Source organism: Lagenorhynchus albirostris, chromosome 4, assembly GCF_949774975.1.
Source record: "Lagenorhynchus albirostris chromosome 4, mLagAlb1.1, whole genome shotgun sequence".
Classification (NCBI taxonomy): Eukaryota; Metazoa; Chordata; class Mammalia; order Artiodactyla; family Delphinidae; genus Lagenorhynchus; species Lagenorhynchus albirostris.
This window is the reverse complement of record NC_083098.1, coordinates 26,163,868-26,188,740: the sequence shown is the minus strand read 5'-3', so window position 1 is coordinate 26,188,740 and position 24,873 is coordinate 26,163,868. Positions and strand designations below refer to the sequence as shown.

General features: G+C 36.7%; 1 protein-coding gene across 5 annotated transcripts in view; it reads left to right on the top strand.

Annotated features, from left to right (window-relative positions):
* Positions 1–24,873, top strand: part of SLC10A7 (solute carrier family 10 member 7) — a 269,103-nt gene that overhangs the window by 48,287 nt on the left and 195,943 nt on the right. The window lies entirely within an intron of this gene.

Sequence of the window (24,873 nt, the reverse complement as noted above, 5' to 3'; positions counted from 1 at the left end):
GGGATTGGGAGATGGTGGTCACTGATATTAGTGGTAGTGCATGTTCCATACTGACAGACCAGCCTGTGTTTGTAACTTTCCAGATTAAAAAGGAGGAACTTCAGGGAGATTCTCAAGGTCAACAAGTGCAGAAAGTCTGGGTCTAGTATAGGCTCTTCAGGCTAGTAAGACAGTTACCATATATATCTGGTGAAAAAGGGTTTACATGATTCTTCGTAATTTTTTCAAATCACTTTACTATCCCATTGAAAACTTTGTTAAAGTTTAAGATAGGTACCTTGTGTTATATTAGCAAAAAGATTCTTTTCTAAAAAGGTAATTGTGCATTTACATACACAGAATAAAGGGAGAAGGAACCCGTTCTAAGCAATCCTTTGTGGTTATAGCAAAATTTTATAACATGTTTTCACATTGTGGGTAATGTGCTATATATGTTATATGTAATGTGTTTTATGTATGGGGTGTGTGTAGAAGCAGTAAGACCATGAGGTAAGTAGAGAAATAGTCGAAGGATTACCCCTTTCTTTACATCCTTGTTTTCCCACCAACCAACAGTTCAGGCTGTGTACACTGCCTGTTGTCAGAACACAGTTATACATCTGCCCCAGACATAGCCACTGTGCACAGAAAGAAGCCCATCACAGAGTAAATAACAAACTGTTTTTTTTTTTTAATTTATTTTTATTTATTTATTTTTGCTGTGCTGGGTCTGAGTTTCTGTGCGATGGCTTTCTCTAGTTGTGGCAAGCAGGGCGCCACTCTTCATCGCGGTGCGTGGGCCTCTCACTATCGCGGCCTCTCTTGTTGCGGAGCACAGGCTCCAGACGCGCAGGCTCAGTAGTTGTGGCTCACGGGCCTAGTTGCTCCACGGCATGTGGGATCCTCCCAGACCAGGGCTCGAACCCGTGTCCCCTGCATTAGCAGGCAGATTCTCTACCACTGCGCCACCAGGGAAGCCCAATAACAAACTGTTTTAAAGGAAGTCGACTTTGAAGAAAATCTATGCAGTCTATTTGTTTTAAATAAACATTTGTCCAATGCCTGCTTTTCTCTAAAGGAGCTTTGGATTTGATACATCCTATACTCCCTTGTAGGTTGAAATATTCTTGAGGACAGGGGTCACAGCTTATATTTTAAAAAAGGAATCCCAGTTCCTTATACACAGAAATAATTCATCAAATACTTGTTGACCAGATAACTGGGTTGGTTTTGAAGGTAATACTCAGATTTTAAGTCCATGGATCTGAGCATTCCTTGCTTTCTCTTACCTTTCCTTAGTACTGCTTTCAAGGAAGCATTATCCATGTGCCCTCTGGCAGCTTCATGAAGCTGCTGACTGAGTTCAATTTTCAACCTTCCTGACGCCAGTGTTAACTTCTCCTGACCACCTTCCTACCTCTACTGGCCACGTACACCTCCTTACCCCCTCCCCACATTGTTATTTTATCAGAGGTGCAAGAAAGGCTAGAGGTGGAGAAATGATGACTGGATTGAGATTCACGTCATAGAAAGATGCAAAGATCTTGCCGGATGGGTTGGTTTCTGTTCTCCTGGAAGCCATTAGCTTCTCCAGTGACCTGCCGTCCCTCTGGCTGTGTTCCCCATTCAGCCTTTGGCTTTCGGGAGACTTTATGAGCACTGTGAACGATTAGTTTATTCCAAACCCCAATCCTAATTAGAATTGTTAGGACCCACTCTGCTATAAAGGTTCATTTCCACCTCTTCTCCCAACCCCAATCCAGGACTTCTTTCAGGTTTTTACCCCAAAAGTGGTAAAAAAAATTTTTGTTGTTGAATATTTTCTGAGGTCTGACAAATCTCTAAATATTACCAAAGAATTTTACATAACAGGTTATAATTTTAAAACACAGTGAGTTATGTTGTAAAAAAATAAACACTGTATTGTTTTTTAACATCTTTATTGTAGTATAATTGCTTTACAATGTTGTGTTAGTTTCTGCTGTATAACAAAGTGAATCAGCTATACATATACATTTATCCCCATATCCCCTCCCTCTTGCGTCTCCCTCCCACCCTCCCTATCCCACCCCTCTAGGTGGTCACAAAGCACCGAGCTGAGCTCCCTGTGCTATGCGGCTGCTTCCCACTAGCTATCTATTTTACGTTTGGTAGTGTATATATGTCCATGCCACTCTCTCACTTCGTCCCAGCTTCCCTTTCCCCCTCCCCATGTCCACAAGTCCATTCTTTATGTCTGCGTCTTTATTCCTGTCCTGCCCCTAGGTTCTTCAGAACCATTTTTTTTTTTTAGATTCCATATATATGAAACACTGCATTTTTAAAAAGGCTTGCTTGCCTCACATCCCAATGTTCATCCTTCCTTCTTTTTTTCGACCTTAAGTTGTTTGTCTCTATTTTTTCAAATTTACCAGAAATTTTATCTCTATTTCTGGATTTCTAATTTGGCAAGTCATTGATTAATGGTTCTTACCACTTAATAATATGATAATATTGACGATATTATATATATGTAATATAATAATATAACATATATAATAATAACTAATCTTTATTAAGCATTTACGGTGCTAATTCTTTACATGAATTGTCTGATTTAATTCTTACTTAGTACTCACAAGTAGATACTAATATTACACCTATTTTTGAGATGAGGAAACAGGCATGAGATGGAAAACTGATCTTGTTGGAGGTACCTCTGGCTTTGGTGCTGGATTCGGACCTAGGTCAGTTAAGTCTAGTGCCCTCTTGTGTGTGCCTGTATATCTCATGGCTATTTTAGGTGGTAAACTACATACGGAAAACATAGCCCTCTTCTCCCACCTGTCTCCCTTCAGTCTTTGGGTTCTGTCTGTATCTATTTTTGCACAGGAGGTTGTGTCACATTAGGCATAATCACGTCACATAGGTCTAGGAGGATGGATCATGGATAAATAAAAGGAAAACCACGCTAGTAGGGTTTTTTTACCCCTACTTTTCCGGGTTGACTGGGTAGGCAGCTTAGTAACTTGGTATTATCTCATAATGATGATCTCAAAGGAAAAACTATGAGCTAGGCTAACTAGTCCCTCTTTTACTAGCAAAGCTCGACAGCAAATGTTGTGTGGGTAGTAAATAGCTAATAGGAAGCTGACAGTTGAAGGGAATGAAGTTTGTATTAGTTTCCTTAAAGATGAACCTCACCTTGGGTGTAACAATCTGCTAAGTGCACAGACAGACCTTGAAGAGAAAAGTTATCAAAAGGAAACCGGGTATAAGTTAATAAGTCAGATCTTGACTTCCTGATAAGGCCTGTCCTGTTTGCCGGACACTGATTGAAAAGGCAGTGAAGTAAGCCTGGCTTTCAGCAAGCTTTTGGATTTTGCAGAAAGAGCCCTGAGAGTCCCAAGAATGAAACTTTTTGAATCACTTTATCCAGGCTCCTAACCAGAGAGGAAGGTGTCTGCTGGGGCTCCTGAAATCCCAGCGGCCTGTTTGAGAGGATTCTAGTTAAAATGGACAATTGAAAACAGGTGCTCTGTCCTAGGCTTTCTTCCTAAGGTCTTACATTTATGATACTGTCCTTTTACAAGAGCATGTGTTTAGGAGTCCCAATGTCATCACTGATTCATTGCACTTATTTCTCTCAACCACTTGACTTCCCTGAGCCTTATTTTTCACAATCTATGAAATGGAATAATACCTCATAGGGTTCTTTTGGGGTTTATGTGAAATATCACTTATTGTTTGGCACATAGAAGATGCTCAGAAAAGGTCAGCTTTTTTTTTTTTCTGCTTATGAATTGCTATTTTGAAGGAAAAGTAAAGTAAAAGAAGTCATTTCACTATAAATTCCTGGGTCAGAAAACAGGTTTGATCTCCTGATCTTATAGAATATTTTGCATCATCTCTCCTTTAAGACCCTGTGAGCTCCTGATGTAGGGGAAAAAATGAAATTTAGTTTGGTTAATGAAAACTCTTAGAAGGTAGTTTTTAAACTGTGATGAAGCTAGGTTAAATGGTAGCCAAGTGAGGCCATTTCCAGGGGTCTTGGAGGTGAAACAATTTGTTTTTGTACTTGTATCTGTACTTTTACTCTTAAATCTCATTTCTAGTCCCTTGGGTTCCATAATAAAGTCTTCAGTACTATACAGTTTTATTAAACATCTTTTTTGGACTCCAATTTGCATTTCAGATAATATAACAAAATGCATGTGTTTCAAGTATTCACTGCCTAATTGTGATTAAAACATGTAATCCCTCAAAAGATGTTAATTGCAATTTAAATTCATGCTGAATTTAATTGAGTTGGGTATTAGAAAGTAGATGTAAGGAGTAGTTAAGGGAATACATTTTGAAAAAGCATCCATATTTTTTCTGAAAAATGTAAGCCTCTCTCAAGTTTAAGGTTAGAAAGATAAAGGGCATATGGAAGAGAAGGGGAGGAAGCAGGTTAAAGGACATATTAGAAAAATTTTCAAACTGTGTTCACAATATGGGTCTTGAATTTAAGCTACTTGTGTTTAAAGAAGGAGGGGTGGTTTGAGTAGCCTTCTCATTTATATCCCTAGAGTCTTCCAGTACATATTAACTTGCTTGGTGTCTGATAAAGACTTCAATTAACCTGAGCTCTTTAAGAACTGCCGAGAATGATTGGGAAGGAAGTCGATAGAAACAGAGGTCTTTCAATTCACCTGTTACCTGATGCTTCAATTTTCCTTACAATATTCTGGTCAAGGGGGTGTCTTAGGAATAATTAGGTGTAATAGACACTTTGTGCATAGACAGTTCAGATTTAAGCAGTGCTTTTCTATGATAACTTCATTATATTAATGGAAATAAAGAGTAGTATTGGAAGAAAGACAAATACCTTATTTTTCCCCCTAATTTCTATAGAATACTAAAATTTGAGATTTAAGGTCTTATAAATGTTGAGCAGTCATATGTCTATGATTGGGAGAAGGAAGTATAGCAATTAATTATTTGATATTGAATTTGAAAACAGTTTTTCAAAAGGAATAACATTGTGCCTCATTTTATTCTTAAAATTTCCCAAGAACACATTTTATTTTGTTTTAATATTTATTTATTTGGTTGTGCCAGGTCTTAGTTGAGGCAGGCAGGCTACTTAGTTGCGGCTCACTGGCTTCTTAGTTGCGGCAGATGGACTTCTGAGTTGTGGCTCACCGGCTCCTTAGTTGTGGCATGTGAACTCTTAGTTGTGGCATGCATGTGGGATCTAGTTCCCTGACCAGGGATGGAACCCCAGCCCCCTGCATTGGGAGTGCGGAGTCTTAACCACTGCACCATGAGGGAAGTCCCAAGAGTTTGTTTTAAGATAATCTAAACAGTTTTTTTGTTGTTGTTGTTTTTAATTTTCTGTTTTTATTTTAATTTATTCTTTTGGCCACGCCAACAAAAGAATTGTGGGATGGCTTGCGGGATCTTAGTTCCCCAACCAGGGATCAAACCTGGCCCCCCTGCAGTGGAAATATGGAGTTCTAACCACTGGACCGCCAGGGAATTCCCTAAACACAGTTCTAAATGCAATGGTATTATTCCTACTTTTAAGTCATTTCCTTATTTTCACATGTGTCTAGAAGAGGAAAATATTTACTTCATAAACCTGTTTTGAATGAGTCATACCATAGATGTGATACACAAACCACAGTGTGTATGTGTGTGTGTATGTTAGTTACACACATTGGCTACCTAATATTTATTGGACTTTATAAACATAATATAAAAAAAAATTTCAAAGACTTTCAGATTGTCTCTTAGTAGAAATATTTCATGTGAAAATTCAGGTGGGAAGCTCTGTCTTTGTTTCATTAGAAGTTGAACATCCTTAAAATAGAAACATGAATCTGACTTTACATCTGGAACAGAGTTCTTTGACTTTGTGCTATATTGTAAGGAGTATTTAAGGGAACACATTTTTTTAAATGAGTAAATACTAAACCCTGTTTTAAAGGAAATAAAAACTCTGTTTTTACTTAATGTACTATTTGTGACTTTAAGTATCTAAACCCTCATTCATTTTGCTTGCAACCTAAAATCATTCCATGTAAATGTCTTCATTTATTTGCAATTTAATTTCCCCAAAATGACTACTTTGATAATGACTGTCATGGTTTCTTTTTCTAATAACATAAAATTACTGTTATTCTCAATGAAATGATTATTTTCTTTCGGGTTAGATTCTCACTATCACATAAACATAATTTTTTTCACATAAACATAATTTTTGACCAGTGGCATATCAAAGGAAATGATTACCATTCATTCACTGCCCTGAAGCACATTATATTGTGGCATTTCGAAGTCACATACAATATTCCAAAATGACTATATAGAATTTTATATTCTTGTACTGTTTAAAAAATTTTTAATAACTTGTTTTTTTCTTATTACAAAAGCACTATGTATTCCTAGTGGATAATCGAGAAAATATAGCTAAACAAAACAAAGAAATATCATAATCCCACTGGTCTGACAACCATAGGGATATTTGAATGTGTATTTTCCAGACCTTTTTATCTGTACATATATTTAATAAAATGAGATCATATAATATACACCATTTTGTAATCCTATTTGTCCACCTAACAATACATTGTGAACAGGGTTCTAAAACATTCTTTTTAAAGGCTACTGACCATTCTCATGTGTGGCTGTGCAATGGTTCATTTCAGCCCTGGATAACTTTTGCTATTAAAAAAATAATAATAATGTTAAAATGAAGATCCTTTTAGTAATCTTTTCTTGTATCTGTATTATTTTCTTAGATAAATTTTTTAAAGTGGAATTCCTGGATTAAGGGGTGTGTATGGACATTTTTAAGGTTTTACCACTTACCGCAGCACATCCAGTACGGTTATAAAGGACGCAAAGTGTCTTTTCCCTGAACTCTGATCAGTCATCAGCATTATTAATTTTTTAATTCTTTGCTCATTTGATATTTTCTTCCACACGACTTTCGTTTTTCTCTTCCCATTACAGATTGGTCCATGTTGTAAAGATGAGGAGTCCATGTAATATTTTATAGAACAGTGTATTTAATAAATATTCTCACTTCATCCTCCCCAGTCCTCTCCCAATTTCTACTGCTCATATCTTAGAGTAAAATCTTGAGGGTAACATTTAAAAAGTTGTTCTATTTCTTTTATTTCAATCAAAAGAAAGACACAGTGTGGTTGCTGAATGAGTTGTTTAACTAGATCTCTAACCATGTTATAAATGGTTCCTGTAGAAGGATCTGGGGACAAGACCTTTAAGCTTTTTTTTTTTTTTAATCACATCTTTAGATCTCGAAGAATCTGATCTTATATAAGAATGTTTGGGCTGCTGTTATTACAGTGAAACCTTCTTAGAGTATCTTCTCAGGTAATTTTTTTTAGAGAAAGTCACTTACAGACATAAAACATTTGACCAAAAGAAAGCCTCAGGTTGTCAGAGTTACTTATACACTGTTGTTCAGCTGGGCCTCTTTATTAAATCATCTCTTGGCAGTCCATTAGTTGTGGTGCTACAGCTATTGTATGGCCCACTAAGCTAATATACCTTCAATCACTAACAGAAGGATAACCTTAATAAAAATTTGAAGTCGATTTAGTGCTTCACTGCTTGCTGACCAGTGTTTTACGCTTTAGTGTGTCTATATATTCCATTCCGTGTATTTTTGATATTCACATAGATCTTATCTACATAATATATTAGAATCAAATAAACATTAATGGCCTAGAGAAGGAAGAGTGTTTGGGAGCTCTTATAACCCCAGCTTGGCCACTGCCAGAAACTGTGTGATCTTGAGCAAGTCACTTCCCACGCTGGGCTTCTGTCCAAACCTTACATGTAAAATTTAGGAAATTGGGAAGATATTGGCTGATATTTGTTCCTGCATCACTCTATTATTTGTAGAAAATATAAATTACATTCTACTGAATGTAACACATTGAAACATTTTTAACCTCATTGATGCTTTTATAGGAAATAAAAAGAATTGCTCTATTCTGCCCCCCCATAAAAGTTTGAGTAACTAGAATTAAAAAAAAAAATCCAATTATTCAATGGTAAATGATATAGAAGAAAGCTCACTTAAAGTCAACTAACTTTAAAAAAAGAATTAGCATTTAGTAATAATTACTGAAAAATATTAGTTTTTAGTTTGAAAAACTGGAACTGTAAATTATGGAAATAAGCTTATTTTTTAATTTGTTGAACAAAATTCAGGTTATATTATAACTGTCTGCTAATTCTTGGAGTGAATGAAGAAAGAATCAAGTGTTGTTTTGGAGGGCAGGGATCAATGTATTTCTCGCAAGGAATTGTATGATGATGACATGACGTCACATCTTTTTCTCCTGTTTATTTTTGTAACACAATCATAAAGATACAAATTTGCAAAAAAAAAAAAAAATTGAGGCTTCATCAATTTTCACAAGTGCTCTCACTTAAAAAAATATTTCGATTACTCTCCTTTTAATACCTATCCTGTCATTTTTTTCTCACTTGTCATTGACTTTGTTCTGATTTCACTGACTAATGAAATCCTGCATCTTCTATAGGACTTGCAATTATATTTAGCAACCTATTTGTGTTTTATTTGTGTTGTATTGTCAGGTGGCTTAAAGTACCAGACAATTGGTGAGAATAAACCAACGAAAGCTGAGGTACAGAGATAGATATTATTGCGAAGTAGTTGGGGTGTGAGTGTGGGAGGAGAAAATATTTTCTTGAGAATCATTTTAGAAATGGTCATTTCATTTGTGAGTCTCTGGTTTCCCTGTACAACCTAAACCTAAATTCTTCAGGGACTTGGAGAATGAATACTTGTATGATGAGGGCTTGCTGGGCCTTTTGTATATGAGATTTTCTATGGTTGTAGAATACCCAGGGGGTCTATATTTCATCTTATTTAATCCTCACAAAAATTTTACGAAGTGGATGTTGTTATTCCCATTTAATGAAGTGAAGAAACTGAGATTTAAAGAGTTTTCATAGCTGAGTATGTGATCAGGTTGTTTTTAAACTAAGTCTTCTGACTTCATTATCATTGCTTTTTCTACTTTTTCAGAGATGTCTCTGTGATTATTTTATTTTATTTTTACCATTTCTTTTTTTAAAATTAATTTTTATTGGAGTCTAGCTGATTTACAATGTTGTGTTAGTTTCAGGTGTACAGCAAAGTGAATCAGTTATACATAAACATATATCCACACTTTTTTAGAGCCTATTCCCATACAGGTCATTACAGAGTATTGAGGAGAGTTCCCTGTGCTATACAGTAGGTTCTCATTAGTTATCTATTTTATAAATAGTAGTGTGTATATGTCAATCCCAATCTCCCAATTTATCCCTCCCCCCGTTTTCCTCTTGGTAACCATAGGTTTGTTTTCTACGTCTGTGACTCTATTTTTGTTTTGTAAATAGGTTCATTTGTACCATTTTTGTCTCTGATGATTTTAAATTAAAACAGTTATTTAACATGATATCTTTATCATCTTTAAAACAAGGATATCTGTTTTGAATATCAGATAAGCCCATAGAGTCTTTAAGTGTCCACATTATGTTAATGTTTAAAACAATGACTTGGAAAGACATTTTTACAAATTACACGGTAGAGCTCTGAAGCTTCAGTTTTCATAGGTAGTAAGTAGTAACAGTAATTCTGTGGTTTTGATTAATTTATGTTTTTATTAAGTAAAGACCTATTAATGCTTATTTATTGAAATTTTCTCTGTAAACCTCAAAACAAAGTAAATATGAAAAAGCTGAATCATAATATTATATAGTTACATTTCTCTACTTTTTTGTTTACTTTCAAAATTTTTATAAATCTACAAAGTCAGGTTTATGGATGCATGACTTATAGATGTTAAAATTCCCTCTTTTAAAGTATGTAGTTTGATTAGTTTGGAAAATAAAGTTGTGTGGCACATTGCTATCATGGTAAAAAATTCTTTTGTGCCTCTTTTCCTTTTCCCTACCTGCAGTCCCTGACAGCTAGTGATCTGAATTCTGTCTGTATAGTTTTGACTCTTCCAGAATGTCATATCAATGGACTCATATAGTACATAGCCTTTTGTGTCTGGCTGCATTTGACCAGCAATGCTTTTGAGATCCATCCATGTTGTTGCATGTATCAGTAGTTCATTCCTTTTTGTTGCCAAGTAGTATTCTCTTGTACGGATGTATCATAATGTGTTTATTCACCAGTTGATGGATATTTGGGTAATTTCCAATTATGAACTATTACAAATAAAGCTGCTATGAATATTTGAGTACAAGTTCTTGTATGAACATATTAATATCTGTCTCTTGGGTAAATAAATACCCAGTGGTGGGATAGCTGGGCCATATGGTAAGTATATGTGCAACTTTAAAAGAGACTGCTAAACTTTTTCCAAGGTGGCTGTATCATTTGGATTCATTCCAGCAATATATGAGAGTTCTATCTGGTCCACATCCTAACCAGCCCTGAACTATCAGGGTTTGGTTTTGTTTTGTTTTTAAGTTTTTAGTAGGTGTGTAGTGGTATCTCATGATTTTAATTTACATACCTCAAATAACTAATGATGTTGAGCATCTTTTCTTGTGTTGATTTGTCACCCAAATCTCTTCTTTAGTGACGTGTCTGTTCGAATCATTAGCCCACTTTTTTATTGGATTGTCATCTTATTATTTACTTGTAAGAATTTTAAAAATATATTCTACCTACAAGTCCTTTACCAGATGTGTGTTTTGTAAATATATTCTCTCAATATGTAGCTTGCTTTTGCATTTTCTTAACAGTGTCTTTGAAGGAAAAAAGTTTTAAATTGTGATGGTCTAATTTATCATTTTTTAATTTTAAAGTTACAAGTTTTGTGTCCTGAGAAATGTTGTCCTAACCCAAAGTCACAAAGATTTTCTCTATGTTCTCTTCTAGAAGTTTTATAGATTTAGTTCTTACATTTAGCTCTATAATCCATTCCAGCTTATGTTTTGTGTACAGTGTATAAGGGTCAAAGTTCTGGGTTTTGTTATTGTTGTTTTTTGCATAGAGATATCAGTTACCACTTACTGAAAAGATTATTCTTTTCCCATTGAATTACTGTAGCACCCATGTCAAAAATCAATTTATCATTTCTATATAGATCTATTTCTGGACTTTCTATTCTGTTCCATTGATCTATATACTTGTCCTTAAGCCAGTACCACACTATTTTAACTAATATAGCTTTTTTTTTCATTCAAACAGAAAGTCACAAAAATTATAATCATCCTCATCAGTTCACTCAGTCCCATGTAATTATTTTTTTTTCATCTTGATCTTTTGTTAGCACTTTTATGAATTCATCAGTTAATATAGCTTTATATTAAGTGTTGAAATCAAGTTGTGTGAGTCTTCCAACTGTTATTTTTCTTTTTCCAAGAAGAAGATTTCCAAATAAATTTTAGTCATATTGTCATTTTCTTCTAAAAATCCTGCAGGGATTTTGATTGGAATTACATTAAATATATAGAGCAATCTGGGGAAATTTGACATCTTAATAATTGAGGATTCTAATACATATGTCTCTATTTAGGACTTTAAATATTTCTCAAATTATTTATGGTTTTGGTGTCCTATTGTAAATGGTATTTTTATTAATTTCAGTTTAGTCCTTGCCAGTATATAGATGTTCATTGATTTTTACACCTTGTATGCTGCAACATTGCTAAATTCACTTATTATTTCTTGGAGTTTGTTTTTTTTTTTTTATTTGTTTGTTTTTGGTCAAGGTTTTCTAGGATCATATAATTTGTGAAAAAAAATGGGTTTATTTCTTCTTTTCCAATCTCTCTGCCTTTTATTTCTTTTTCTTGCATTATTACATGGCAAAGACTTTCAGGCCAATGTTGTATAGAAATGGTAGTAAGAGTAGAGATTCTTATCATGTCCCTGATTTTAGGGGGAAAGCATTCAGTCTTTTCTCATTAAGTATGATGCTATCTGTTTGATTTTTGATAAAGATGCCCTTTATCAGTTGGAAGAAATTCTACCAATTCAATTTTCTGAGAGTTTTTATCATGAATATATATGGACTTTTGTCAAATACTTTTTCTCCATCTATTGATCTGATCATATGTTTTTTCTTTTAATCTGTTGATGAGGTGAATCGCCTTGATTGATTTCAAATCTTAAACCAAGTTTGCATTCCTGGAATAACTCCACTTGGTCATGATATATTATCCTTTTTGTATATTATTGAGTTTAATTAGCTAAAATTTTGTAAGTTTTGTGTTTGTCTATGTGCATGAGAATTATTGTTCTGCAGTTCTTTTATGATGTTTTGACTTGGTTTCAGTATCAGGCTAATGTTGGTTTCATAAAATGATTTTTCCCTCTTCTTGTATTTTCTGGGTGAGTTTTTACAGAATTAATATTATTTCTTCTTTAAATATTTGGTAGAATTCACCAGTGAAGCCATTTGGTTTTGGAGATTTCTTTTGTGGGAAAATTTTAAAGCACAGGTTCAATGTCTTTAATATATAATGGGCTATTTTTTTATTTAAAAAATATTTCTTTAATTTATTTATTTAGGCTGTGCCAGGTCTTAATTGTGGCATGTGGGCTTCTCTTTTTTTTTCTTTTTTTTTGCGGTACGCGGGCCTCTCACTGTTGTGGCCTCTCCGGTTGCGGAGCACAGACTCCGGACGCGTAGGCTCAGCGGCCATGGCTCACGGGCCCAGCCGCTCTGCGGCATGTGGGATCTTCCTGGCCCGGGGCACGAACCTGTGTCCCCTGCATCGGCAGGCGGACTCTCAACCACTGCGCCACCAGGGAAGCCCTGTATCATTTTTTTTAGATTCCATATGTAAGTGATATCAAATATTTGTCTTTGTCTGACTTACTTCACTTAGTATGATACTCTCTAGGTCCACCCATGTTGCAGCAAATGGCACTATTTCATTCTTTTTTATGGCTGAGTAAATAATATATTCCATTGTTTATATATACCACATCTTCTTTATCCATTCATCTGTCGATGGACATTTAGGTTTCTTCCATGTCTTGGCTATTGTAAATAGTGCTGCAATGAACATTGGGGTGCATGTATCTTTTCGAGTTATGGTTTTCTCTGGGTATATGCCCTGGAGTGAGATTGCAGAATCATGTGATAGCTGTATTTTCAGTTTTTTAAGGAACCTTCATACTGCTCTCCATAGCGGCTGTACCAACTTACATTCCCACCAACAGTGTAGGAGGGTTCCTTTTTCTCCACTCCCACTCCAGTATTTATTTGTAGACTTTTTGATGATGGCCATTCTGCCTGGAGTGAGGTGATACCTCATTGTAGTTTCGATCTGCATTTCTCTCATAATTCGTGATATCGAGCATCTTTTCATGTGCCTGTTGGCCATCAACACAGCTCTTTTTTAATCCTCTCAGGGCACCTAACACAAAAAGATGACCTTAAAAGTTAATTCAGAAAAGGAAAAGACTTGTTAGTGAAAAAATATGATTTAAAATATAGATTTTAAATCTAAAATTCTCAAAGAGATTATGCAGTCTTGATCCTGAAGTCATGAAGAATAAGATAGTAGGTTCCATTTGTTAGTGATTTCAGTGTAGTCCTTCTTGAGGAAAAGTGCCTTGATTAGATGATCTGTAGAAGTCCATTGCAGTTCTGTGAATCTATGGTAAGTTATTTCCCAGAAGATGGTAGGAAAGCTATTTTATTGCAAATGAAAAGCTGATGAGTGAGTTATTGCTGAGGGATTGATCCACTGCCCTTTTAAGAAGCTCTGAGATTCCCAGACCTAAAGGACGGAAAAGAGCAGAAATAACAGAGTCAGGTAGCTCAAGTTTAAAATTTGTAAGAAACATTAGATGGTTTGACATAAGTTGTCACTTATGTTTTGTGGATGCCCTTCTAAGCAAAGTGTTAGGCGAATTCTTGGCCAATTTCTCTGTTGGTGTGCTGAGAGCTTAGTTCATGTGTTTGGCATTAAATATAGTTTCCATTAATTGATCAGAAAAGTGTTTGTATATCACTAGGAGGTATTGAAAAAGCCCACTTAAAAGGAAATTTTAGTAAATTTCTGTGCTGCCATAGCTTTGATCCCATTGATCTTCTTGTGTTATAGCCATTATGATGTCTCTCTTCTAGCCCGATACTGTGAGCAGATACTCTATTGTATTTGTTTTTGTATTCTCAGTGCTTAGCGTTGTAAACTGCTTAATAAATTTTTGTTGAATGAATGAATAATTAAAGGAACATTTATTTTATTCCTTTTTGGCAGGAAATAGGGAACCCAAAAGATTAAGCACAATTAAATTTCAGGAATATTGAGAAAATTGGCATTAAAAAGAAAGATGTAATGTCAAATCGTGTGTAATATTTCAAGTACGTTTTGTTCAGCTTCATCCTAGATATTTACAAGTGTTTAATAAGCTATTAATAAGTAAGTAACATATATTTTCAGTTTAATAGTTGATATTCTGAGTTACAATCACACTTTGTTCCTCTGAGTATTCAGCATTAATATAACAAGTGGGACTTTTTAGGTACTTTCTTCTTGGTATTATCCTCAGTATCATTCAGCTTTTAGTTAGATATCGATTGAGTGCAACATTATTCAAGGTTTGCCTAAAGATTAAAGAGAGAACCTCTAAAATGCTAGTTGTATTTAACATATAACATTTATTATATACTTTTTTTCTAATAAATACCTAATCAGTACAAAAATCCTTGAAAATCTGGAAAAAGCATGAAGGAAAAAAATACCCTAATCCTATTACCCCAATATAACCACTGTGAGTGTTTTGGTGTATGCCCTTTTTACACTATAAATCTACAAATATCATATTAAAAATAATATATAAAATAGGCCGTGTGGGTGTTATAGAGAGGGTAGAGGGAACATCTGGAGATGAATTCTATTCTGGCTTTGCCACTAGCCAGTATGACCTTAGGAAAGATCCTTTATCTCTAGAGTTCTGTTTCTTCATTTATAAAGGGATTGTCATAGTATCTAAGGGCCTTTTCTCGCTTGAAAATTCTGATTTCATTGACACTGAACACCTTTGAAGACAGATTTCGGAGGATGAAATCGAAAGTGTTTAAGTCTATATTCATCTTAATTTTGAGGCAGATTTAAAAATCTTAAACTGGTGTAAATATTTCTTGCTAATATCATTAGGTTTTTGTTATTATGAAGCAGTTATACTTCATAACATATTGTGATTCTTGAATCAAAATCTGAATTCCAGATGAAGGTATTTGAGCTGATAAATATGCGTGTAGGAAAGTGTTAAAATAATTCTCATCAGCCTTTAGGTATGTGACCAGAAATAAGATATACAGTATCGCCACTATTTTTAGTACATGGTATTTTATCGAAAAAGCATACCAAGGAGAAAAGCAACTATTTGACTTGATTCTTTTTGCACCTCAAGAAAATTGATTTTGTCTCCCCTCCCCTCCTCCACGCATATTGTAAAAATGTAGATTGGTATGCAAGAACTATCGCATATGATGGACCAAAGCTTTAAAAGTGTTCCGAGGTGTCTGGTTTATCTTACAAGGGTCCGTTTTCACATTAAACAATTTTTGTTGAACAGTTAAGATGTCCTTTAACTTTTACCATTTCTTAGTAGGATTTTTGGTATGCATTTTAACTGTTTTTTAAGAGTCCCCATATGCTTCGAAAGGAATCAGAATGTATGTGCCTTTTTTTTTTTTTTTTTAAAGCCTCAGCACAATGTAGGTTATTCCATCAATACCATCAAATGACTGGGAGCTGGAGTTGGAACAATATGTAAAAATACAGCTTGCGGAAGATTTCCTTTATTAGCTGTCATCATCCGCAGAATATATGTTCAAATAAACGTTGTGTAATAACTAAATTTGAGATTAATAGGCCCCTTAAGAAACAGCGAAGTCATTCAGAATTGTCAGTGAAACATAGGCTGTAAGACTGTAACATGCATATATTGTCCTGCTTACATGCTCTCTCTGGTGTCATTCCCATTTATCACTGTCGGCGGGCTCGGTTCTCATTAAAACACTCTTGCACAAAAGCAACTTCATTTTCTTAAGAGGAGAGGACACCTGATTCAATTTGGCATCCAGAAGCGGTAACTTGAATATATTTTTTCCTTGCCTGAATTGAGATGAATAGTTACAAACAAGAATAGCGCCCCCTCATTCACCTCAAGATTAGGGATGTTAAATATTTTTTTCCATTGATATCAAGAAATGGACCCATAGAAATAGGCAAGAAATGTCGCTTACTCTCAAAAAAGCAGCTGGATGGCATTTTCTCATAACTTGCGTATAGATGAACGTCTCTTCATTCCTGTAGTGTTTTCAAAACAAAGAATGAAAGCGGTCATTAAGATGGTGAATTTTAATGGTATATTAAATAATCTTCCTTTAAATTGGAGAATGCCTTGTAGCAGTTCTATAGTCTTCACTTAGATGTATCTGTTGAGAAGAAATATTCAGTAGTGATTTTAAGGCAATATTCTACTTTTTAGCCATTGCTGCTTAAAAAATACAACACAAATAATGGAATCAAATGAATAATGCCCCTTTAATATTGAGCATGGTAAATAAACTCGCATTTAAATTGATGTCTTTTATATACTTTTGTGTGGTATGGTTCAATAATATTTAAAGGTAATATAGAAATGTATAACTCAAATTTTACTTGCTATGAGATTTATACAGTGAAAATAGTGGTAATTTAGTACTAAAATGTCCTAGCAACTGAGGTGCTTGTCAGCCAATTATAATTTTTAAAAACAGGCAGAATAAGCTTTTCTTAATTCTTTTTTTTTTTTTTTTGGCCTTTCTGTAGCATTTTGCAAAATACCTTACAAGTAAAAAGAAAATGTTTTGTATTTCCTTGTTTAATTGGAGACCAAGGATAGGAATTCAATCTTTGATGTCTTTATGCTTTTTCCAACTACAACTATGCTTAGAAAGGGGATAAATATTTAGGCTAGTTCTCCTTCTTGTGACTCAGAGGCAGGGGTGATATAAATTCACATAGTTGAGGAACTTTTCCAGGTTAGGATAATGCAGCTTTGATCTCCAACAACCGTCACCAATAGTCAATTTTTTTTCTGTTGGTTTTTCATGATGTGTTATGCCATATGCAATGGGAACAAGAGATTATGCTAAATAAAACTTAATAGCCTAGTCAAGTTTATGTCTGGGAAAGGCTTTTGCTTTATCTAACCTGCCTGATTAGTACTTCATTACTTACTCCTTTGTTTAGGAACATGATTGTATCAGTTAGCCTTCAAGTAACAGAAAATCAGACTAAAAGTAGCTTACACAAGCAGGGACTTATTTTTCTCATATATCAAGATGCCTGGAGGTGCGGCTGGCTGGCATTTGTTCTGTGGCTCAATGATATTATCTCTGCGTTGCTCTTGGCCTTTCTCTGCTGGATGCAAGGTAGCTTTCACTGCTCTAGGCAGGAAGAACGGAAGAAGGGCAGTGCCAGAAACTAACTTCCCTATCCCCCAACCATCAAGCGGAAACCAATTTATATCTCACTGGCCAGCACTTTGTTGCGTGGCCACCCTAGCTTTTCCTATTTCACGTGTACTTTTTGTGTCTTATTTAAAAATTTTTTTCCTTTTCAGGAAGCATACAGTGAGTCTCATATTTTCTTCTAAGAGTTTTAAAGTTGTGCCTTCCAATTCTAGGTCTCTAATTTATGTTGTATTTTCTTTTCTAGCATATTGTGAAAAACTCAGTTTCTCCTCCTTTCCCAACTGTGTTACAGTGGAGCTGCTGTCATATACAGCTTTCTCACATTGTTTGTACTTTTTTAATTGTAAACTCCTGTTCATTGGGGGTCGTTTAATTGGGAATCTGCTTTGTTCCGGATTATTGGAGTGACTCCAAAGAGAAGTTCTGCGTTTGCTTCTTTCCGGGCCTCAGGGGTTCCACCGGTCTTTGATCCGTTTTGTCTTTTCTTTTCTCCGAATTGATCGTTAGTTTGGGATTCTTGAGTCACATAGGTAGTGTAAATTCTATTCCGTGCCCACCCTTGACGCCAGGCCCTGTGTTACCTCCGTGACTGTCTGAGGAGAGTTTTCTAGTTGCCCTCCCCTGGTGGGCAGCCCCTTCAGAATCCCGCTCTTCTGGCCGCAGGTGCCTCAGCTCAGATCCTTACCCTTTGTAGCCAAAGGCAGTGCGTCCTAGTGCTTCTTGCGCATGCGTCAGTATTGCCTGGGAGAGTGCAGCCTCAAACCCCCTGTTTGACCACTCTGTCTTTGACTAACTTCCATATGTCTCCTACCAGGGTTTTTGTTTTGTTTTGGCTCAACTATACTTTTTTTTTTTTGCGGTACGCGGGCCTCTCACTGTTGTGGCCTCTCCCGTTGCGGAGCACAGGCTCCGGACGCGCAGGCTCAGCGGCCGTGGCTCACGGGCCCAGCCGCTCCGCGGCATGTGGGATCCTCCCGGACCGGGGCACGAACCCGTGTCCCCTGCATCGGCAGGCGGACTCTCAACCACTGCGCCACCAGGGAAGCCCCTCAACTATACATTTAAAATGTTATATTCTTTTAATCTATTGAGTGGTGTGAATTTGAGGATTATATACGTGAAATGCCGTCTAACATAGTCCTTTTCCCCACCCTTACCCTTTCTTTGGGCAACATCTCTGACAGATCTCAAGGTTTTTCTGGTCACTTTTTGTTACAAATCAGTCATATATTTAGTAATTAAGTTTAACTTTCTGGTATTATATCATTCGGGGCAGTCTAGCTTAAACAAATTCTCTTCTTTGCCAACCTAGGCCTAATCTGTGTTTTTTGTTTTCCGTTTTTTTTTGGGGGGGCGGGTGGGCGAGAAGGAAGGATTTATTACTTGCAGCAAGTAAGGAGAACACCAGGGCTCTTTTCCCAAAGCAGTGTCTCCCTGAACTGCAAAATTGGGGAAGCTTTAAACTATGGGTATGTGCATATTCTTAAGGGGGCTTGAGCAGAGAAGAATTCAGCATAGAATTGGGGCAAAGGTCGACAGTCCAAGCTTTAGTTTATTGAAGACAGAAGGGTCAACATCATCATTCCATCCTCCACCTGGGTGGGAGCCTTAGTTCCTGGTGTCAGGACTTTACTGAAGCTCAGGTTCTTTGTTTCGTTGCAGAAAGAATTCAGTGAGAGACAAAGTGATAGGTAGGAAGTGGATTTATTTAGAGAGGTCACATACCATAGACAGAGTGAGGTCCTTCTCAAAAGGTGAGCGCAGCCCTGAGAGAAACACACTCCACAGAGTGAGGACCAGCTCAGAAGGCGAGAGGCCCTAATCTGTGTTTGTAAAGCACAGAAGATTGTACTTTTTTCTTAATGAATACATACACATATACAAATGTAATCTTTTTTTTTTTTTAAATAAACAGATAGGTAGAGCCAGTGGGGAAGAAGGTATGGTCTGTTTCACTACGTTTTTACTTTCTCACCCTCCCTACTCTGTAGGACCACTGGCTTAGAGGGAGAGGGACAGAATCTGATCTTACTGGTGCTGTTCTAATCTGGCCCTTAGTGCTCTCTGTCATAGCAGGTGTCTATCTTCTATTTCTTTTTCCAGGACAGGTTGGGGAGGGAGTTCTTCAGAGTACACGTACAGCTTCCAACCCTCAACACAGCCCTTCATCCTCTCATTGCTGGAGTCTCTTCTCCCCGGAAGGCTGCTATGTAGGGTCTCTCACAATGAATCAAGTTTCATGGCAGTCCTCTGAGGCACCTATCTGGCCCCTGGGATTGACGGAACCTTGCCCCATCACTGAACTGAAGTATACTTTGCCCAATGGCTTACCTCCGTCCTTGCCCTACCCTTGTGGCCTGTCCTAGGCAGCCTCCCCAGCTTTGCTGTTTCTAGTCGGGAAGCAAGTACCTGTCTCTGGTTCATTACACACCCTCCCTTCCCCCCAGCGCAGTTCTAGGGAATAGACCGTGATGGTTCCACGAGCGTTCACAGAGTGCACTCCACTCCTGTGGCAGCCTGGCGAGCACTTTCTCCCTCAGTAAACATCCATCCCCACTTTGGGAGGCATGGCAGACACATCAGCTTTCTTCTTTCTAGAGGAAGAAGAAAAAGTAAAAAAACCCACTACTACTAGAAATTTCCTTTTATCAATCTCCTCTAGAACATCTAGGCTTTTCTTATATAGGCTGCATGTGAAATGGTCCCTAGCTTAGTTTTCATGCCTTTTTATAAGCTCTGCATTGATATCTCTGGAATATTACTTTAGACTAGTGGGATACTTGCCACACATTCTCCTCAGCTTGGAGCATTATTAGAAATTCCGAGACAACCATAAATGTTCCATTTTAGCATTTTAGTAAGCATTGCTGTATACATTGGCTGGGGAAACAGGTTATGCAACAGCGAACACGGAACACCACACAGGAAGTTTCATAAATTAATTTGTAACAGATCATTCACATTCAGTGTAAACAATGGATCTCATTTTTTTTTTTTTTTTTAGTGGACTGATGAGGGAAAGAAAAAGAGGGGTGTTGAGGGAAAGAAAAAGAGGGGTGTTGGGCCAGCATTATGAGAACTATAGATATAGTGATATGAGGAGAGGACTTGGGTAGGGCCCAACAGTGTCATATATTTGGAGTGCAGTCATTTTATAAGGGGACCACATGTTTATGTAACTCCAGAGCATGGAACATGGTCAGTGCACAGCAGTTATGGAAGGTGAAGGTTTTGGGCTTACTGTCAGGTAGGACTTCATAACATTCAAGGGCATTCAGCAGTGGAAGCACTTGATTTCCTGAGTTAGAGAACACTCTGTCACCATGCTTTTCAGCGTTTTGTTTTAATTTACCTTTTTATTTCAAATAATTCCAAGTAAGTTATGAAGAAATTAATTTGGTATTGAACTTGCTCAATTTTCCAAAATAATTTAATAAAGACATGCTGTAATATATAATGAAACATTAGTAAAATACCATATTTCAAGTAAAACTGGGCTGATACTAAAATCAATATATTATCTAAAAATGTACAATATAAAGGAAGCCAATCTACTCAGTATTAAAAAACCACCTCAATATGAACTTTTTTAGTTAGCATTGATCAAATTATCCCTCAAACATGATTACACCAAGGTATGTACTTTGCACATGGGATTCCTGAGTTAATAATGAAAACATTACTGTGTAGGACATTCAGTTAACATAAGAACTATTCATTCATTTATTCATTCATTCTTTTGTTCAGTAATATTCGTTGAGGGTTTACTACAAGTCAGGTGCTGTTCTAGGCAGTGAAGATACAGTCTTGTACAAATTAGACAAAATTCTTCTTGTGATGGAACATTCTAGAGGGGGAATGGATAATTAAGTTGTTTCTGGCAAAAGAGATAATAAATAAAATGCACTATTTAAAAATCAGAATGGATAAACAACAAGGTCCTACTGTATAGCACAGGGAACTATATTCAATATCCTCTGATAAACTATAATGGAAAAGAATGTGAAAAAGAATATATATATATATATGTATAACTGAATCACTTTGCTCTACAGCAGAAATTAACACAACATTGTAAATCAACTATACTTCAATAAAATTAAAAAAATCTTTAAAAAACAAAAATCAATGGACTCTCTCAGGTGTGGCTTCTAGAAGACAGAGGAGAGGAAACTCATATCCTAAGACAGTCTGGTCATATAACCTGAGGGGTCCTCCCTTCAGAACAAATTGTCTTTGGTGGTTCACGTTTGAGCTCAGTACATGAAGTTTGTACACAGCCATGTTTGCTTTAATATAAAAATGAAAGTGCATTTTTGGATTATTTTCTAAACCAAATATTCACATGCTACAGATACTTGTGGAAGGTGTCCTCTCTTCATCCTGTGGCTTCTCATACCCCCAGCACACTGATGTATGTTCCAGAGGGTTCTCAACCTCCAGCTTGTCAGGCAGCCAGCAAGAGATATCACTAACGTGCAAAGTAGGGATTGAAATCTTAATTTTATTTAAAAATAAAATATGTATTCCATTTTTAACACAAAGGGATTTAAAATGTGAACAGTAAATGGCTCAACATCTTCCTGCCCAGATATAGAAATGCAACACGTTTAAAAAAGAAGACAAAAAAAAAAAAAAAGACAAACAGGACAGACAGAAGAAAATGAAAAATAAAAATGACCCCCACTCAATTCCTTTCAAACAAATTTAATCATAGTTGAGGTTTTTTCTGTGATCCCTTTCAGAAAACAAGTGTTTTTTTATACTTGTCTGTGTATATATGTGTGTGTGTGTGTGTGTGTGTGTACACATTTACACAATAGGAATGTGATATTATGATTATAATAAGAAATATATATTTGGTCTTTGTCTCAATTCCTGGCACAGAGCTCCTAAAATGATTAGATTTCCTAAGTGAAGAGAGCTGGAAAAAGTGTCTTTTGTTATGCTAAGTAGATGACTTTTGGAAAGCCCCTAGCTAACCTGAGGATGGGGCTGGTTGCCAGGGGAACCAATCAGAGATTAGAAGGTTGGACCTCTGGGGAGGGGAGAGGGGCTAGAGATTGAGTTCAGTCACCAGTGGCCAATGTTGAAATCAATCATGCTATGTAATGGAGCCTCTATAGAAACCCAAAGGATGGGTTTGGAGAGCTTCTGGGTTGGTGAGCACTGGAGGTGATGAGAGAGGCGTGCGATCAGAGGGCATGGCAGCTCCACAGCCTTGCCCCATACCTTGCCCTCTGCATCTCTTCCATCTGGCTGTTCCTGAGTTATAGCCTTTTATGATAAAGCAGTAATCTAGTGAGTAAGCTGAGTTCTGTGAGCTGCTCTAGCAAACTAATCAAACTGGAGGGGACTGGGTTGTGGAACCTCCGATGTATAGTCAGTTGGTCAGAAGCACAGGTGACAGCCTTGACTTTTGATTGACATCTGAAGTGGGGACAGCCTTGTGGTTCTGAACCCTTAACCTGGGGAATCTGATGCTATTTGAGGGTAGATAATGTCAGAAATGAGTTGAATTGTAGAAAACCCAACTGGTGGTGGGTGAATTTCATGGTGGTGTGGAGAAACACATACTGAAGGAATTACACACACTGTTCTGAAACTTGCTTTTTTTACTTAAAATATCTTAGCCTGCTTTAATATCAGTATATGCAGGTCATCTTTTTAATGGCTACAGAGTATTCCTTTGTAATTCTAGATTTTATTTAACTAACTCTATTGCTATATAGTGGTGGCAGATTTTAAAACATTTTTTATATTACATTAAGCGTATGTATAGAACTATATAAGAACAGGGAGGTTAAGAGAAGTAAAATACGATGCCGTGAGAGAGATACTTATACTGGGTGAGAGACCAAAGTCTAAATGTCATTTCCACTGCTTGCTTGGCTGTGGTGCCAGGTGGCTGATCCAGTCTTCTTTGTCTGCCAATCCTTGGATTCTGCCAAACACATAGAATAATGTAGTTGGAGAAGTAGACTTTGGACATTTCTGGGAATCCTACTTGCTTTAGAAATCCAATTAGCAAACATGGAGGTGCTCGGGAGCTTCATCAGATTCCTTCCTTAGAAGACTTGAGTCTCTCGCGGGGCAGGGAGGCATGTAGATAGGTCATTCAATAGTGTGACAAGTGCCAGGGCAGAAGTATGCTCAGGATGTTGTGACAGCAGGTATGGGGACACTCAGGCCACCCAGAAGTATGGATGTGTGAGTGTTGAGGAGGTGACTGAAAGCTTCTTGGAAGGATGATGCTTAAGCTGAGTCACTAAGATAAATGGGAGTTCCCTGGCAGGCAGAAGGGCATTCCAGGCCAAGGCGCAAAGAGGTAAGAAACAGCATGATGAGTGTGGGGAATCACAAGTAGTTTAGTGCTGTCAGAATATAAATTTTGAGGCAATAAATGAGATGGACAGTGACCTGTTCATGGACGGCCTTGTAGTTCATGCTGAGGAGCTGGGAATTCCCCCTTAAGTCAAAAGATATGCTTGTCTTTGTATATCAATTAAAAGCTCTCTAAATATTTGTCATCACTTTTTGGAACTCTGGAAAACGTAATGGCTTCCTATGCTGCAACGGCAAAATTGAGCCAACTGTTAGCTTCATTATCTGTTGCTATTGAGCCCAGGATCCTTAGTTCGGTATCCGATTTCACATGGTTCTTCAGGGAACCCAGAACCTTAATCAGCCAAGTCACCAGTGGTTGCCAGAGCCCACTGCATGGTGAGTGATTTCAAATCCATCACCACTGTCAGGAAAATAGCTAAGAAGTTGGCCTGCAGCATCTTTGGATACCTAAGATATCTCATCACTGTCATCACCATCATTTTATAAAATGCAGGAACATAGCCAATCCACATAAAATATATTGCTTGGGTTTGGGTTAAAAGAGAACAGGATGGAATGGGAGTATAGCGATTTGATCTACTGAGTGGTAGTTAATACTTATTTTACTTTGACTTCTGAGTCTTTTTGTTTCTAATGTTCCATGTTTGTTTGTTTGTTTTTTTAAATACTAGGCAAAACTATTAGTGGTCTAGTATAAGGCTGGTGAAAGGCACTGGAAAGAAACAAATCTGGAAGAGAGGAGCTCAAACGGGAATACCTCATTTCTTTATTAAAAAGAGAGAAACTCGTTCTAAGCACAAAATAGGGTCTAGAAATAAACATTGTTTGTGGCGAAGTACATTTTTATCAAAAGGAAGGCAGGGTTCCCTATTGATCTCCCCACAACTCATTTATTTATACAGTTTTACTTATTTTTCTCTGCACATAAAACTTTTTCCTGAATCATCCATCATCGGATACTAGGAAGATGTGTTAAATATGTTGCTACAGTTTACATTTGTCATCTGTGATGTTTTATTTAGCCGAATCTTTTTTTTTTCCTTCACAGCTCCCTGTACAACATGAAATACCATATGCCATTGTCCCT